This window comes from Pan troglodytes, chromosome 6 (assembly GCF_028858775.2).
Source record: "Pan troglodytes isolate AG18354 chromosome 6, NHGRI_mPanTro3-v2.0_pri, whole genome shotgun sequence".
NCBI classification, from domain to species: domain Eukaryota; kingdom Metazoa; phylum Chordata; class Mammalia; order Primates; family Hominidae; genus Pan; species Pan troglodytes.
This window is the reverse complement of record NC_072404.2, coordinates 95,555,843-95,573,655: the sequence shown is the minus strand read 5'-3', so window position 1 is coordinate 95,573,655 and position 17,813 is coordinate 95,555,843. Positions and strand designations below refer to the sequence as shown.

Genomic DNA, 17,813 nt, shown 5'->3' with positions numbered 1-17,813 from the left:
AGCAGAGTTGAAGGGAAGGAAAAAAAAAAAAAAAAAAAGAGTTCCCTCAAGTCACTGGGACAAGATGAGAGATAAAAGAGAGGCAAATGTTTACCAAGGGTTTTCCTTACGTCTTGAAGATTACTGGTGTTATCAGCTTTGAGGCCACCAGGCCTAGTATTATTACAATTCTCTACCCTATTTCTGTAGGTCATCACAAAGAAACCAGAATTCCCACACCATTCCTCATTGCCTTTGCTTTAATACATATATGACTCCTCTCTGTCTCCCCTGGGCCCTCCTAATACATACAACCTATCTTCCTTCTCTGCTTTATAGTTTTCCCTAGAACACTCATGATCATTTGAATATTATTCATGAATTTTATTACTCTTGATTTGACTTATTTCAATATAATATAAGCTTTGTATATTAGAGACTTTTGTCTCTTTCATTCACTTATTAATTTTCACTTCCTAGAATAGATTATAAAATTCTGTAGGTAATAAATAAGCATTAGTCAAATGAATTAATGAACAGATGAATGAATGAACAATGGAAGTTTGTGGTTAAGTTAAACACTTTCATTTATTTCTTTCAAGTATTTCACTCTTTATTTGGTAGACCTCCTTCCTTTTAATATCTCTTAATCTGAATTCCTGAAATATTGACTGAGAGGACAGGTTTTCAAATGTATCTAAATAGTAACAGACACTTTTCTTTAATATTTTCCTCCAGTTGGCCATGACCATCCTCACTTTCCAAAACTTATAAAGTGCATGAGGAATTAAGGGAAAATATAAATATAATAAGCTTGTGATTCAAATTTAATGCTAATGATCAGATCATCTTCAGTAGGTTGTATCAACCAAAGATATCTCCAGAAAGGAAAAATGTATTTGATGTCTGGTTCAAATGCCAGATATATATATGGCATTTGAAATATATATATATATATGGTATATGTAAATAGTTTTAATAAAGGGAAAATGCTTTATCTTTACAATAGAAATCTAAACAGATGTTTAACATATAGACTTTTGTATATTATTTATAGAAAATTTAGTTACAATTCATGCCCCTCTTCATTTTAATATTTAAAAGGCACTAAAGTAGTATACAGTTTTGATAGGAATCTTTATTTTTAGTCGTGGACTGCCCTGTGACTAATGATGTTCTGAGCCCTCTGAGTGGGACTTGTTTGTCTTTCCATAAAATATTATAAATAAATGGTGTTGGTGTTGATGCAACTGGGACATTTAAAGCTGCCAGATTTTATTTCTACTGTTTATTTCCAATGTAATAGGTGTCTCAGCATTTAACAATCATTGTGCATGAAATTCTGTACATGTAAGCCTTAGATTTTTGCACATTTTGCAAATTTATAAAACCCAGATTCAAACAAAAAGAAGTAAATGTTTGAAATTTTTCCTTTAAAACAAAACTATAGCATTATCTCCAGCTGATAATTATTTATGATTTCTTTACATTGGCTAGTTACATTCAGCGATTGAAATGCATAACTGATGACAGAAGCGGCCGGTCTGGGTCTGTTGCCACTGCTGCAAAGAGACCGGCTGCGGTGGGGGAGGCGCGGCCAGGGCTGCTGGTTCCACAGTGCAGGTAACTTGTGGAAGCCCCCCCCCACCCCTTCCAAGTTGGTGGGACAAGAGCCCAGTGCTTTCAGGCACAGCTGCAGCCATCCAGTGGCAGCCAGGAACCCAGACACCCCTGTGCTCTTAGGGACCTGGGAAGCCCCACTGCCCCTGCAGGCTTAGAAGTACTTGCTCCTCCTGCCTGGCCTCTTCCTGCTTCTCATGCCCACTCTGATTTCAGAGTAAAGTTGTGGCCAAGCCCAGGCACTGTCACGACCCGGCTGGGTGTGCACATGCTCAGGGTGGTGCTGACATGCCAGCCTCCTGCCACCTTGGCCCCCTCCAGACTTTGGGTGCTGATCAGCACAGGAAGGAGGCTGAGGGGGTCTGAGGGTGGCTTGGCATGGGCACGCCTTGGCACGAACAGCCTGGGAACCATGAACAGTGGCAGGAGATACACAGGCTCCTGAGTGGAAAGAGACAGGTCCCTGGTGATACCCCACCTTCAAGCCAGAGATGGTCTGAAGCCTGGGGGCCAGGCTGCCACTTCCAAGGACCAGAGTGAGAACTTATGGTGCTTTTTCCAGGCCAGTCTATGGCTGGCCATGGACCAATCAGCAGGTACTTCTTCCCTTCTGAACCCCACAAAAACCCTGGATTCAGCCAGTACCTTGAGCAGATGATAGGAGGACCTGACTGTGGATAGGACCCACCTGCTGTGGGTCTCCTCTCTGCTGAGAGCTGTACTCTCATCAGGATGACCTCCCTGTGGGTAGGAGCTACCTGCTCCAGGAATCCTCTCCACTGAGGGCTGCAGAGACGTTTGGACAACCTGCCTGCAGAGAAGAGGTACCCATTGTGTGTCTCCTCTCCACTGAGATCTGTACACACATTAAGATGAACTGCCTGTGGATAGAAGCTACCCACTCCAAGTTTCCTGAGAGCTGAACTGTCACTCAGTAAAGGACCTGTTGGCCTTGCTCCAGTTGTCTGTGTACCTCATTTTTCCTGGATACAAGACAAGAACTCGGATCTGGCAGGACTGAAAGAGCCGCAATAAAAATAGAGCTGAAACATGCCCCCTCCTCACCACGTTGTGGATGAGGAGAGAAGAGAAGAGCTGTGGCCCTTCAGGGATCCCAGACCTAGGAGCTCCCTAAGCCAGAGATGTGACAACCTCTTTGGAGCTCTGCAGTTTCTGGTGTCTCCAAGATTCTGGGTGCCACCATGTTCCCCAGTGCCCACAGTGGAAGCTGCTTGTGGTATGCCTGGTTCCATTGCAGCAGGAAGCCAGTGGCTATGCCAGTCCCTATAGCTGCCCACCCTACTGCAGCTGGCATGCCTGGTTGTACACAGTGGCCAGATTGCATGCTCACTCGCTCACAGTCTCCTCAACACTCCATGCCTTGGCATGCATGGGATCCAGGCTGGTAGCAAAAGCCGAGTACACCCTATCTGGCCAAGCGAACAGAATGAGCCCCATGGGCTCAAACAAAACTCAGGCAAAGGTGCCACCAGCCACAGAGTTTTCTGGCTGAGAGAGTGAAACCTTAAGGATCCCGTGACATTTTGGGGGGCTTTTCTGGTATCTGTAGGAGGTTGAATAAAAGCGGACTTGCGGCTGGGCACGGTGGCTCATGCTTGTAATCCCAACACTTTGGGAGGCCGGGGTGGGCTCATGAGGTCAGGAGATTGAGATCAGCCTGACCAATATGGTGAAACCCTGTCTCTACTAAAAATACAAAAATTAGCTGGGTGTGGTGGTGCACACCTAGTCTCAGTTACTCAGGAGGCTGAGGCAGGAGAATTGCTTGAACCCAGGAGGTGGAGGTTGCAGTGAGCTGAGATCGCACAACTGCACTCCAGCCTGGAGACAGAACAAGACTCTGTCTCAAAACAAAACAAAACAAAACAAAAAACAACAACAACAAAAAAACAGATTTGCTGCTTTCTCTCCTGTTTTCAGAGTCTCTAAACTCCACAACAGCCAAAATGAAAGAAAAACACTGAAGCACTGTTAGCCAGTGAAAAGTGACTAGTGCAGCTGTGGGACTTAAGACATGTAGGACAGGGTTGCTCGAGAAGCAACTGTTAATCCCCAATCACCTTCCAGTGTTAGGAATGTTGGCTTTGTTCCAATCCAATTTCCCTTCACAGAAGTCTAGACATCGCATGGAATCCAAAGGAGGTCCTGGGGCAACTGAGGGTAGCTGGCTGAGGCTACACCTCAGTGTTATCCAAAGGCACCTGAACTAACTTTAATCCCCAACCACTTGTTAGAGTGTTGGCACTAGAACCCCCAGTCCTTCCTTCTTTTCTTTTTTTTCCTTTCCTTTCCTTTCTCTTTCTGTTCCTCTTCCTCTTTCTCTTTTTTCTTTTCTTTTCCTTTCTTTCCCTCCCTCCACCTCCCCTTCCCTTCCCTTCCTTTCCCTTCCCTCCCCTCCCCTCCCCTCCCCTCCCCTCCCCTCCCCTTCCCCTCCCCTTCCCCTCCCCTCCCCTTCCCCTTCCCCTTCCCCTCCCCTTCCCCTTCCCCTTCCCCTCCCCTCCCCTCCCCTCCCCTCCCCTCCCCTCCCCTCCCCTTCCCTTCCTTCCCTTCCCTTCCCTTCCCTTTCTTGGCTGCCATGGCTCCTATCTCTTCTTTATATGCAATGTTATGGGTCTTGCTGCAAACCACATAAATATTCCTGAGTAGAATGAGCATTTTGAATTTGTCTTAGTCAACAGGAATGTATATTATAAATGACAACACTGTGGTATCTACCAATTCGTAGGAGTATGAACATGTAATAATTGAGTTTTATTTCTCCCATTGAAGAACCCATTTGCATAGGGCAAGAAGCTGTTTCCCCCAGGCACCTTCCGCTTCCTTGCACGTAATTTGTTTTCTTCTCTTTTCTTCATCATGTCAGGAGTTAACATTGTCCTGCAAATACAGGGAATTTTTCTTTTTTTAAAATTTATTCATTATTATTATTTAACTTTAAGTTTTAGGGTACATGTGCACAATGTGCAGGTTAGTTACATTTGTATACATGTGCCATGCTGGTGCGCTGCACCCACTAACTCGTCATCTAGCATTAGGTATATCTCCCAATGCTATCCCTCCTCCCTCCCCCCACCCCACAACAGTCCCCAGAATGTGATGTTCCCCTTCCTGTATCCATGTGTTCTCATTGTTCAATTCCCACCTATGAGTGAGAATATGTGGTGTTTGGTTTTTTGTTCTTGTGATAGTTTACTGAGAATGATGATTTCCAATTTCATCCATGTCCCTACAAAGGACATGAACTCATCATTTTTTATGGCTGCATAGTATTCCATGGTGTATATGTGCCACATTTTCTTAATCCAGTCTATCATTGTTGGACATTTGGGTTGGTTCCAAGTCTTTGCTATTGTGAATAATGCCACAATAAACATACATGTGCATGTGTCTTTATAGCAGCATGATTTATAGTCCTTTGGGTATATACCCAGTAATGGGATGGCTAGGTCAAATGGTATTTCTAGTTCTACATCCTTGAGGAATCACCACACTGACTTCCACAATGGTTGAACTAGTTTACAGTCCCACCAACAGTGTAAAAGTGTTCCTATTTCTCCACATCCTCTCCAGCGCCTGTTGTTTCCTGACTTTTTAATGATCGCCATTCTAACTGGTATGAGATGGTATCCCATTGTGGTTTTGATTTGCATTTCTCTGATGGCCAGTGATGGTGAGCATTTTTTCATGTGTGTTTTGGCTGCATAAATGTCTTCTTTTGAGTAGTGTCTGTTCATGTCCTTCGCCCACTTTTTGATGGGGTTGTTTTTTTCTTGTAAATTTGTTTGAGTTCATTGTAGATTCTGGATATTAGCCCTTTGTCAGTTGAGTAGGTTGCGAAAAATTTCTCCCATTTTGTAGGTTGCCTTTTCACTCTGATGGTAGTTTCTTTTGCTGTGCGGAAGCTCTTTAGTTTAATCAGATCCCATTTGTCAATTTTGGCTTTTGTTGCCATTGCTTTTGGTGTTTTCGACATGAAGTCCGTGCCCATGCCTATGTCCTGAATGGTAATGCCTAGGTTTTCTTCTAGAGTTTTTATGGTTTTAGGTCTAACGTTTAAGTCTTTAATTCATCTCGAATTGATTTTTGTATAAGGTGTAAGGAAGGGATCCAGTTTCAGCTTTCTACATATGGCTATCCAGTTTTCCCAGCACCATTTATTAAATAGGGAATCCTTTCCCCATTGCTTGTTTTTCTCAGGTTTGTCAAAGATCAGATAGTTGTAGATATGCGGCGTTATTATTTCTGAGGGCTCTGTTCTGTTCCATTGATCTATATCTCTGTTTTGGTACCAGTACCATGCTGTTTTGGTTACTGTAGCCTTGTAGTATAGTTTGAAGTCAGGTAGTGTGATGCCTCCAGCTTTGTTCTTTTGGCTTAGGATTGACTTGGTGATGTGGGCTCTTTTTTGGTTCCGTATGAACTTTAAAGTAGTTTTTTCCAATTCTGTGAAGAAAGTCATTGGTAGCTTGATGGGGATGGCATTGAATCTGTAAATTACCTTGGGCAGTATGGCCATTTTCACGATATTGATTCTTCCTACCCATGAGCATGGAATGTTCTTCCATTTGTTTGTATCCTCTTTTATTTCCTTGAGCAGTGGTTTGTAGTTCTCCTTGAAGAGGTCCTTCACATCCCTTGTAAGTTGGATTCCTAGGTATTTTATTCTCTTTGAAGCAATTATGAATGGGAGTTCACTCATGATTTGGCTCTCTCTTTTTGTCTGTTGTTGGTGTATAAGAATGCTTGTGATTTTTGCACATTGATTTTGTATCCTGAGACTTTGCTGAAGTTGCTTATCAGCTTAAGGAGATTTTGGGCTAAGACAATGGGGTTTTCTAGATATACAATCCTGTCATCTGCAAACAGGGACAATTTGACTTCCTCTTTTCCTAATTGAATGCCCTTTATTTCCTTCTCCTGCCTGATTGCCCTGGCCAGAACTTCCAACACTATGTTGAATAGGAGTGGTGAGAGAGGGCATCCCTGTCTTGTGCCAGTTTTCAAAGGGAATGCTTCCAGTTTTTGCCCATTCAGTATGATATTGGCTGTGGGTTTGTCATAGATAGCTCTTATTATTTTGAGATACGTCCCATGAATACCTAATTTATTGAGAGTTTTTAGCATGAAGCGTTGTTGAATTTTGTCAAAGGCTTTTTCTGCATCTATTGAGATAATCATGTGGTTTTTGTCTTTGGTTCTGTTTATATGCTGGATTACATTTATTGTTTTGCATATATTCAACCAGCCTTGCTTCCCAGGGATGAAGCCCACTTGATCATGGTGGATAAGCTCTTTTATGTTCTGCTGGATTTGGTTTGCCAGTATTTTATTGAGAATTTTTGCATCAATGTTCATCAAGGATATTGGTCTAAAATTCTCTTTTTTGGTTGTGTCTCTGCCCGGCTTTGGTATCAGGATGATGCTGGCCTCATAAAATGAGTTAGGGAGGATTCAATACAGGGAATTTTTCTATGTGAGAGACTAATTTGTTTTTCCTTTTGAGAGGCATATTTATAATCTGGGTCCCCAATTCCCTGCACTCCCTTTCTCTCCCTTGTTTGAAGAGGACTGGCTCCCACAGTTTTACCTGCTTATCATAGGGAAGCAACAGAGGGGCTGCCCCACTGGTTGCTCTCTGCAATTTGGTGAGGGCCATCTGGGACTTAATTAATGAGTCCCTACACCCTCCTGAGGCAATCCCAATCTTTGATTTGAGGCCCTAGAAAGGTAATCTACATATGAGGAATCCAGAGACCGATAACTATGGTAGTCTAGGGGCGCAATACAGGTGAGCATGACTCATTCCTACCAATTAGATCCTCCTACTTCATGGATGGAGGCAGCCCCTGCTGCCTCAGCCCCCTCCAGACTTTGAATGCAATTGAGCACAAGAAGGAGGCTGAGGGGGGACCGAGGGTGGCTTACACGGGCCTGCAGGTACCCTTTGGCATGGGCAGCCTAGGTGCCAGGAATGGCAGCAGGAGGCAGACAGGCTTCGAGGAGGAAAAGGCAGGTCTCTGCTGATACTCCACCTTCAACCAAATAACAGTCTGAAGTCTGGGTGCCAGTCTGCCAGTTTTGTGGATAAGAGTGAGAATTTATTGTGCCTTTTTTGGACTCTCCTATGGCTGCCCGTGGACCAATCAGCATGCACTTCCTCCACTCTGAAGCCCATAAAAACCCCAGACTCAGACTCAGGCAGATAATAGGACAACATGCCTATGAAGAGGATCTACCCACTGTGGGTCTCCTCTCTGCTGAGAGCTGTACACTCATTGCAGCAACCTGCTTGCAGATAAGAGCTACACACTCCAGGTCTCCTCTCTGCTGAGGGTTGCAGAAATGTCAGGATGACCTGCCTGTGGATAGGAGCTACCCATTCTGGGTCTCCTCTCTGCTGAGGGCTGCAGGCTGCAGAGTCAATGGGATGACCTTCTTGTGGAGAGGAGCTACCCACTGTGGGTCTCCACTCTGCTGAGAGCTGTATACTTATTGCAATGACCTGACTGTGGATAGGAACTAGCCACTTCAGGTCTCCTCAGAGGTGTACTGTTGCTCAATAAAGTACCTCTTCACCTTGCTCACCCTCTAGTTGTTCACATACCTCATTCTTCCTGATTGTGGGACAAGAAGTTGGGACCTGCCAAACGGTGAGACTGAAAAATCTATAACACAACAGGGCTGAAACATGTCCCCTCCTCACCATGTTGTGGGGAATGAGAAAGAAAGAATAGCTGTGGCCCTTTGTGGAGTCCAGACCTAGGAGCTCCCTGAGCCAGGGATGTGACACCCTCTTTGGGGCTCTGCAGTTCCTGGTATCTACAAGCTTCTGGCCACCACCATGTTCCCCAGTGCCTACAGTGGAAGCTGCTTGTGGTTGGCCTGATCCAGCTGCAGCAGGGAACTGGTACTTGTGCCAGTGTTTGGAGCTGACTGCCCCACCACAGGCAGTGTGCCTGGCTGTGCGCAGTGACCTGAGCCTGCGTTCACTCACTCGTGTACCCCTCACTGTTCTGTGCCTTCCTTCCCCTTGGCGGTCATGGGATCTGGGCTGGTAGTGACAGCTGAGTGCAGCCTGTCAGGCCAAGTGGGTGGGAGAAGTATAGAAAGCCCAAGCAAAACTCAGGCAAAGGTGCCACCCACCGCAGAGGTATCTGGCTGGTGAAGCAACACCCTAAAGGTCCTGTGACATAACTAAATGAGAAGAAGAACAAAATAAATTTTAAAAAAATATCTAAATAACCTAACTGAAAGTACTCTAGAGGTACCAATGGGTAAAATCTGATGAGCTAGATTTCCAGATTTAGTTCTATTCTATTTAATTTGAAGGAAATAATATGTTAATGATTTCTTATGTATAAACAGTATGGTTTGGTTATTGGAAGAATTTAAAATATAATCCTGAAAATCTATCATTCTAAGAATACCTTAGTTTCATTGTTTTTTTTTTCAAAAAGATAATATTCAAATTGTATTTTAGAACTCATTTTTGATTGTCAGACTGTTTACCAAGGTAGACTTTTATACCTTATCAATAGCTATTATTATATTGCTTCCAAATATTAATTTGGTATTTCCAACTATATTTACAGATGAGCAAAATCATAATATATTGCTTATAATTATTAATGATTAACTAATAATACATAGAAATGAGAATTAAACCATTACAAGAGCTCAGAAATAAATTTTAGACCATTACTAATTTAACTTTATTCTTTCAGAAACAATCTCAGCCAAAAATGCCTGCCAATGATGACCTACTCTAAACTACCTTAAACAGAAACTTTGGCTAAAAGCCAGAAATAAGCACTAGCATTTATTTGTGTCTCTGTCTTAGCCCAAGTGATCAAAAAGAAAAAAAAAAAGGTTATGTTCTATTCAGAAGGTAAAGCTATGGTTGCACTATTTTTATACTTTTGGAGCCAACATATATATGGAAATAATAGAGTGCATCCAGATGGGCAGAGATTAGTTTTTCCATCAGCAGTTGAACATCAAGTGGTTGGATGATAGGAGGTTAAAATTAGCAGTTAAAATTAGTGGGAGAGGAAGTATTTTGTTAAATAAGTTGACCTTAAATTCTTTATATGTCATGGCATGGTTCTAGAATTATCAAAAGAAATGGTAGTATTAAGCTGTATCAGCCTCCCTCTCCCACATCTCCTATTGAAATAAAAAGGGTCCCAGAATATTACTTTAAAGTTATTTAAAATCTATTAGATCTGTTTTATACAAGAAAGGGAATGTGTTAAGAGAAAAGCTTTTCAGACAATTCTAGAGCTTTAGAATTCAGGGATATTTGCATGATTTAACTAATGTTTTTAGAGCCTTGGATCTTTAAAATGTTTGAAAATGTAGCCTTTTTCCACAGAAAATAAATAATTATAGGTGAATATGAATGATCCCATACTCTAATCCACATCTATGTATTCACACACCAAACATACACATACACACATACTCACATTTGCATATATTCAGACTCACACATATTAACATATATGCAGACTCACACATCTACAAAAACTCTTGCATAGTTATGTTGTGGACATTTTCAGTGAGGTTAATGGACATTCCTGAATTCTGAATGTGAAATCAGAATAAGAATCAGTGATCTACACAATGAACACTAACTGATGGGTACAATAAAAGCCCAGACTTCATACCATCACACAATTCATCCATGTAATCAAAAACCACTTGTACCCCTAAAGTTATTGAAATAAAAAAAATTAAAAAATAGAAGGACATCCAAATGGCACCAACACTAATATGAATAAAAAAAAAAAAAACGAATAAGAATCTGTGATTCAATCAGAGTTCAGCACAATGGCCCATGGCCCATGGCCCAGATTTAACCTACCTCCTCTAATGGATGAAATTTTATTAGAACACAGTCATACTCAGTTGTTTGTGTATTGTTTATGTCTGTTTACATACTATAATGCCTGAGTTCAATAGTTGAAACAGAGACCATGTGATTCACAAAGCCTAAAATATTTGCTATCTGACCATTCAAAGAAAAATGTTTGCTGACCCAGGATCTAGAACCACATTTTTCTTTACATAATAAACAGATTTATAAAGTTTAAATAGGCTATTAGCTACCATACAGAGCAATGTGGCAACATGGTGAACCGAATTAATACAAAATTTTGTTTTTGCTATAAGATCCTAAAATACTGGATAAAATAACAGCAAATTATAAACAAGGCCTTGCCTGTGCACATAGCAGGAAACTGCAAGGGAGACTCCTACACAGACTCTCACGAGGCTGTCCCTAAGCGGAAGAGACTAGAACTCTCCATGCACTCTCTATAAAGACATCCAGGGTGCTAATCTCACCCTAGGGCCAAGGTTCTTCAGAGGGGAATATAAACACAAGAAATAACATTTTTTTCTTGTTAAAGAAATCAACGTTCTAATCCATGCTATTAAAATTTAGACTATGAATTTATATTACCAAGCTAAGATATTAATAAATTAAAATAAACCTGTTAAACTGTGTTTATTTTGTTTTTCACAATCCAGGTCTCACATTATTTCCAAACATTAGGCAATTTCCACTGAAGATTAGTTCACATCCATAGTAATGATAATAATAATAATAATGAAAGAATCCACAATGATACTAAGTCAGAAGATATGCCTAGAAAGCCAAGGAGGAATAGCATCCCTGGAGCTTAAGAAATTGAAAAATCTGAGAGAGTGTTTCTCAGAATATTGAGGTAAGTTATTTAAGGTATAAAAGGAGAAATGAAATAAAAAAAATAGACCCCATGAAAATTGCCAAGTGATTTGTAATAAATCCAGTAGAATCTCTAGAAATGAAAACAGAGCTGCTAGAAGTAAAAATTTTATCAGAAATGTGTCAAAAACACATTAAAACTGAAGAAATTATTCATAAATTCTGAAAAGTAAGTACATAATAGCTATTAATACATTAACATAAACATAAACAATAGGTGTTAAAAGAAAATTAAAAACAGGAAAAAAGAGGTTAAGAAATATTAATATAGGATGAAAGGTACAATATAAATATAATAGAAATTAAAGAATAAGAAATTTGAGAGACTTGTAAGAAGCAATATTAGAACAGATAGCTGATAATTTCCTTGAATTGTTAAAAGATATTGATCCTCAAACTGAAGAAGCTTAAGTAATTTATATATAAAGTCGTATATATATGTATATATGAAGTTATGTGTATATATTTAGACACGTATATGTATATATATAATATTTATATATAGCCACACACACATTTTATATATATATATATATATATATATATATATATATAATGCTAGATATATACAGAGATAGATCTTCACATATGTACACATTATAGTGAAAGTGCGGAATGCAGAATATCAAAACAAAGGGTATTCAATTAGGAAAAGAGGAAGTCAAATTGTCCCTGTTTGCAGACGACATGATTGTAATCTAGAAAACCCCATTGTTTCAGCCCAAAATCTCCTTAAGCTGATAAGCAACTTCAGCAAAGTCTCAGGATACAAAATCAATGTACACAAATCACCAGCATTCTTATACACCAACAACAGACAAACAGAGAGCCAAATCATGAGTGAACTCCCATTCACAATTGCTTCAAAGAGAATAAAATACCTAGGAATCCAACTTACAAGGGATGTGAAGGACCTCTTCAAGGAGAACTACAAACCACTGCTCAAGGAAATAAAAGAGGATACAAACAAATGGAAGAACATTCCATGCTCATGGGTAGGAAGAATCAATATCGTGAAAATGGCCATACTGCCCAAGGTAATTTACAGATTCGATGCCATCCCCATCAAGCTACCAATGACTTTCTTCACAGAATTGGAAAAAACTACTTTAAAGTTCATATGGAACCAAAAAAGAGCCCGCATCACCAAGTCAATCCTAAGCCAAAAGAACAAAGCTGGAGGCATCACACTACCTGACTTCAAACTATACTACAAGGCTACAGTAACCAAAACAGCATGGTACTGGTACCAAAACAGAGATATAGATCAATGGAACAGAACAGAGCCCTCAGAAATAATAATGCCGCATATCTACAACTATCTGATCTTTGACAAACCTGAGAAAAAGAAGCAATGGGGAAAGGATTCCCTATTTAATAAATGGTGCTGGGAAAACTGGATAGCCATATGTAGAAAGCTGAAACTGGATCCCTTCCTTACACCTTATACAAAAATCAATTCAAGATGGATTAAAGACTTAAACGTTAGACCTAAAACCATAAAAACCCTAGAAGAAAACCTAGGCATTACCATTCAGGACATAGGCATGGGCACGGACTTCATGTCGAAAACACCAAAAGCCATGGCAACAAAAGCCAAAATTGACAAATGGGATCTCATTAAACTAAAGAGCTTCCACACAGCAAAAGAAACTACCATCAGAGTGAACAGGCAACCCACAAAATGGGAGAAAATTTTCGCAACCTACTCATCTGACAAACGGCTAATATCCAGAATCTACAATGAACTCAAACAAATTTACAAGAAAAAACAAACAACCCCATCAAAAAGTGGGCGAAGGACATGAACAGACACTACTCAAAAGAAGACATTTATGCAGCCAAAACACACATGAGAAAATGCTCACCATCACTGGCCATCAGAGAAATGCAAATCAAAACCACAATGAGATACCATTTCACACCAGTTAGAATGGCAATCATTAAAAAGTCAGGAAACAACAGGTGCTGGAGAGGATGTGGAGAAATAGGAACACTTTTATACTGTTGGTGGGACTGTAAACTAGTTTAACCATTGTGGAAGTCAGTGTGGTGATTCCTCAGGGATCTAGAACTAGAAATACCATTTGACCCAGCCATCCCATTACTGGGTATATACCCAAAGGACTATAAATCATGCTGCTATAAAGACACATGCACATGTAAGTTTATTGTGGCATTATTCACAATAGCAAAGACTTGGAACCAACCCAAATGTCCAACAATGATAGACTGGATTAAGAAAATGTGGCACATATACACCATGGAATACTATGCAGCCATAAAAATGATGAGTTCATGTCGTTCATAGGGACATGGATGAAATTGGAAATCATCATTCTCAGTAAACTATCACAAGAACAAAAAACCAAACACCGCATATTCTCACTCATAGGTGGCAATTGAACAATGAGAACACATGGACACAGGAAGGGGAACATCACACTCTGGGGACTGTTGTGGGGTGGGGGGAGGGGGCAGGATAGAATTGGGAGATATACCTAATGCTAGATGACGAGTTATTGGGTGCAGCGCACCAACATGGCACATGTATACAAATGTAACTAACCTGCACATTGTGCACATGTACCCTAAAACTTAAAATATAATAATAATAAATTAAAAAACCCAAAAAAACAAAGAACAAAAAAAACAAATTTTCGGCCATTAAAGCATATAGCATGGAACTTGATCACACTTTATTATTTGGTCACGAACCAAAGTTCTTTTTATTTCCCTTGAAAATTCAGTTTAGATGGCCAACTTATTGATTATTTACATGATATTATTTGTCAAGCCCACAGGTTATTTTTGTAATACAGAATCATTTAATAAAGTTTACATCTGAAATGTCAAAAAAAAGAATATCAAAACAAAGGAGAATTTTAAAATAGAAAGTGCAGAATGCAGAATATCAAAAGATGGAGGAATTTTAAAACAGGGAGAAAATGCAGGCATTATAAAAATGCGATAAAATTTAGACCAATGAAAGTATTTATATTTGCAACAGAGAGACACTGGAAAACATTTTCCATTTGCTCAGTGATAATAACTAACACTTAGATATTCATATGCTGCTAAGGTATCATTCAAAATTAAGATAAAAAGAACTTTTTTAGACAAAATAATAAATGAGAAAGTTCACTACTTGCAGACTGTGGTGGACAGAATTATAAACAATTTTCTATTATGAAAATAACAAAAACCAGAAGGAAGGAAAGGAATTTCGGAAGAAGTGATGACAGAGCTAATGATAACTTTTATAAAGAGAGTGAAAATTACTGCATTGCATATAAATAAGCAATGACTTTATAATAGTGAAGTTTATTAAAAAATGGAATTAGATACATTTTTGATGGGAGGTAAGAACATGTATTTTTTGTTAATTTTAAGAATAGCTGTGGAGGGAATTAATAGAAAAATGTAACTTCTCTAGAGGAGTGCATAAAATAGGAACAAAGATAATCATCAAAGAGTGCTCTGAGAATATACACTGTATTTTATCCTTCCTAAGGTCCATTTATAATGAGGGTAAGCAAATGGACTTGTGCCAGCCAAGAAATCTAGGGATGCATGGGTGGTTTGGGAATGAGCAACTCTGGTTGAGTAATACATTTAACCCATGTCTAAGAAAATAAAGAGATTGTTGACACGTTTCTACTAATGAAGTAAGGGAGAAAATGGCAAAAGAAAATAATGCAGCCAATTTTGGCAGACAGGTCAGAACAGGACCAAAAAGGTACCTGGATATGAGTCTGCAGGAGAATCAGATGGGGTATAAAACTGTAGGAAGAGGGCGAGGGGTGTGGGTGGTTAATAGACTGTCCATATATGGAACAACTGGAAGAGTTGACTTCACTGTATTTATACCCCTTGTCCTGTATCTGGCCATTTTTGATTATACAGGGAGTTTAAGTACCTTACGCTTTATCTGGATCAGTGGAGACCTAAAGGACACATGAAAGATTTATCAAAATTCCTAAAAGGATTAGAGATCCTAGGGTAGATACTGGCTCCAATGTTTAAAGCCTTCTGACCTTTGAGAGGCCCTTGGCTTAAATTCAGAATTTTGGTTTATTCATCCTAAAAAGAAGTGAGTCAGTCAGCATCCTTACATATGTCTATGGTGTTCTCCTCCTTTCAACAATAGGGGAAATCTATTCTAGCTACCTAGAAAATGTCCCTGTCCATACATTTAAATGGGGATATCTATACTGATTGTTATACATGTGATAAAAATCAGCAGCAGAGCAAAAAAAGGAAAGTCAAAAAGAATGAAGAGCAATAAAAAGAATGAAGAGAGAATTAAAGGCCTCAAACAAAAATTTAAACATCTTAAATTTATATTTTCAGAAAGACTCAAGAACATGTTGATTACATAAAGCCAGAACATGATGTTATAAAAAATGAGAGAAAAAAAAAAGGTGGGGAGTAGGTGGAGAGGAGAAGGCAAAAGTGACTTTTAAAACTAAGCATGTATAGCCAGGTGCATACCTGTATTCTTAAATGTTTGGGAGTCCGAGGCAGGAGGATCAACTGAGCCTGGGATTTCAAGGCTGTAGTGAGCTTATGATGGTGCCATTGTACCACAAGTCTAGGCAACAGGGTGAGACCCTGTCCCTAAACAACAACAATAATATAAATAAAATCAAGTATTTATTAGGGAAAAGAAAAAAACCCTAAAAATTAGAAATTAAGGAAAGAACATCTTCTTATTTAGAGTTAAATAAAAACTTTAAAAAGTTGATTTTGAGAGAAAAGAGGCATAATGTAACATTCCAATAGTGTCAATATATGAATTACAGAATTTGATAAGGAGAGAATAGGAAAAAATATGGAGAAGAGTAAATAACTACTGTTGGAAGAGAATTAACTTATAAAAGCTTAAAATAAAGAAAAAATATCAAAATGGGAAGGGTCTGCTAAGTCCCCTTTTGAAAAGGTGGAAAATACAAATAAATAAGACTATACCTGGATACATGACTTCGAATTTGCAGAACACTAAGTTTCCAGAGTGAAAATACAAGTCAATTACATCAGATTTTCATCAATCATGGTAGAATATACAAAAAATGTAAAATATATTCAATTCTTTGATTATAAAATATGATTGGGAAGCTAGGATTCTGTAACTATGGAATCATTCGACTCAGAAAAATGTTACCTCCCAATTTATATCTTCCTCATTTCCCTTCCACATTTTCTATATTTTTCCTCCTTCCTCCCTCCTTCTCTTCACTTCTGTCCTCCTTCTTTCCTTCCTTTTTCTTTATTATTACCTTCATTTTTTGGAAAGTTTTGTTTTTACATATAAACAAGGAAAAGAGGAGTTAAAAGTAAAAACAAATGATGGCTATACCAGCAATAGTGAAATTCATCTGGCATTCCAGGAGAATGAAATGGCAACTTGCTATATGAGCAAAGAAGCAGAACTTAAAAAAAGAGGTCCAAATTAGAGCCTAAGTTGAGTGACCTCTAAAAACAAATCTGGAAGAAAAAACCATATTGGATAAAAAGGAATATATGGAATAGAATAAGGCTATACTAAAGAAGCTCACATTACTTCACTCAGTAAGAACAAAGCAAAGATTTGAAATTCTGGGAAAATAAACCAAACCTGATCCTAATATATAACAACCATAGCAAACCATACTTTTTAGCTGAAGTGTAAGAAAATATAATCAATTTCAACAAGATGTAGATTGCATTCTTCAGTAGGTCAGAGATACGAAATTGAACCAACAGGGAAGGAAGTTTGCCATCAGCATACTACTGGCTATGCAAGTGGCTTGGTTACAAGTCATTTATTTGTTTCTGCCTTGTTTAAAAACTTCATTATTCACCCATATAAATTTTATTAACCTAGACAACATAAAGGCAAAGCTATAACTCTCAGAAAAAGAACGGTGGGAAGGGAAATTAACATCTGAGAGTCAAATCAAGAGAGGATCTGAAACAGTACAAAAAATAGAGGTTGAAGAATTAGTAGAAAGAAATAAGGGAAGATGAATATGATCCAGAGTCTCAGCTGTTATAACAATAAGTCAGGAGATAATTTCTAATGATGATAAATTTAAAGACCCATAGAGCATACTATTTAATAATTTGGAGGTAATAAAAAAGTTTTCTGGGATTTGGCCCTGGGCAGAGGTGAAACTATTCCATTGAACTATGGTTACTTTAGTACTGTTTTATTTTCTATTATGCATATACACATTGCTATATTTTAAATATTACAAAAGCAAATTAATTCATGATACACATCCATCTTTTTTGGTATTTTAATATGAGACTGTTATTACTAATATATCTAAAATATAGGCAATAACTTATTTTTAACCATAATACAATAGCTTTCCTCTGTGAATTTCAATTTTTTTTTTTTTTTTTTTTTTTTTTTGAGACAGAGTCTCACTCTGTCTCCCAGGCTGGAGTGCGGTGG

At 38.8% G+C, this 17,813-nt stretch overlaps 1 long non-coding RNA gene across 1 annotated transcript in view; it reads left to right on the top strand.

The window, feature by feature from the left end:
- LOC134810549 (uncharacterized) overlaps nucleotides 1–17,813 on the top strand; it is a 781,635-nt gene that overhangs the window by 233,130 nt on the left and 530,692 nt on the right. The window lies entirely within an intron of this gene.